The following is a 1,125-nucleotide window of genomic DNA, read 5'->3' as shown; positions in this document are numbered from 1 at the left end:
TGTGTGTGTGTGTGTGTGTGTGTGTGTGTGTGTGTGTGTGTGTGTGTGTGTGTGTATATATGTGTTGACACTGAGACTCTCCGTACATCAAAACAAAAGTGGCTCAGGAGATAAATTCCTTGTTCCCAATCTCCCAGATCACAAATAGCTGATCTAGAGGAGAAAACCTGCCCTTGCTAACAGCAGACTCTTTATTTTTTGATGACCTATTGACCAATGACTGTAACAAATTTTTACCTCACAGAAGTAAAGAGTTAATTTTGTCTTTGGACTAGAGTCTGACAAGTCGTCCGTGAAGCTACAGCCTTTATGGGTGCAAAACTATTGGTCACTCTATGACCAGATATTAACTTTATTACTGTAATGAATGAATGAATGAAGGAACAAACGAATGAATGAAGTTACATATGTCAATATATATCTTTTTTTTTTTAAGAGAGAATTTAGGCTGGTGGCGGAGGCAGATTACTAAGCTATGTTGAAAGGCATGCGAGAAGATAGAGGGAGGTGGATAGGGAGGGAGGGGTTAAGTTAGTGGCCAAGGGTTTGGGGTAGTTGCAAGTGCTTTTGATTGAAGAGGAAGTCTGAGAGAATGGAGAAAGAATACAACTTGTGAGGATGGGGAGGTAGTGAAGATAGAATAGAAGAAAGGAAACAATACTTCTGAGAGAAAATGGTTGTAGCATACAGCTAATCAGAGGAATGGCTATCTTTTCAATGCAATCCATAATGGCTGTGTATACAGTAGCAGCACTGTTTCATACATGAGAACTATTTCATACACTGTTTCATACATGAGAACAAGGCGGCGAACTGGCAGAAACGTTAGCATGCCGGGCGAAATGCTTAGCGGTATTTCGTCTGACGCTACGTTCTGAGTTCAAATTCCGCCGAGGTCAACTTTGCCTTTGATCCTTTCGGGGTCAATAAATTAAGTACCAGTTACGCACTGGGGTCGATATAATCGACTTAATCCATTTGTCTGTCCTTGTTTGTCCCCTCTGTGTATAGCCCCTTGTGAGTAGTAAAGAAATAATACATGAGAACTATGTCAATGTGAGTCTTATGTGAGATTTGTACAGGCTCAGCAACAAGTTAAAACCTAAGTATTTTCTTATCCTAAAG

At 40.4% G+C, this 1,125-nt stretch overlaps 1 protein-coding gene across 3 annotated transcripts in view; it reads right to left on the bottom strand.

Moving 5' to 3' along the window:
- Nucleotides 1–1,125, bottom strand: part of LOC106883550 (protein diaphanous homolog 2) — a 101,798-nt gene that overhangs the window by 78,037 nt on the left and 22,636 nt on the right. The window lies entirely within an intron of this gene.

This window comes from Octopus bimaculoides, chromosome 16 (assembly GCF_001194135.2).
Source record: "Octopus bimaculoides isolate UCB-OBI-ISO-001 chromosome 16, ASM119413v2, whole genome shotgun sequence".
Classification (NCBI taxonomy): domain Eukaryota; kingdom Metazoa; phylum Mollusca; class Cephalopoda; order Octopoda; family Octopodidae; genus Octopus; species Octopus bimaculoides.
Note: the sequence above shows the minus strand (reverse complement) of the source record. Positions and strands in the feature narration are given on the sequence as shown.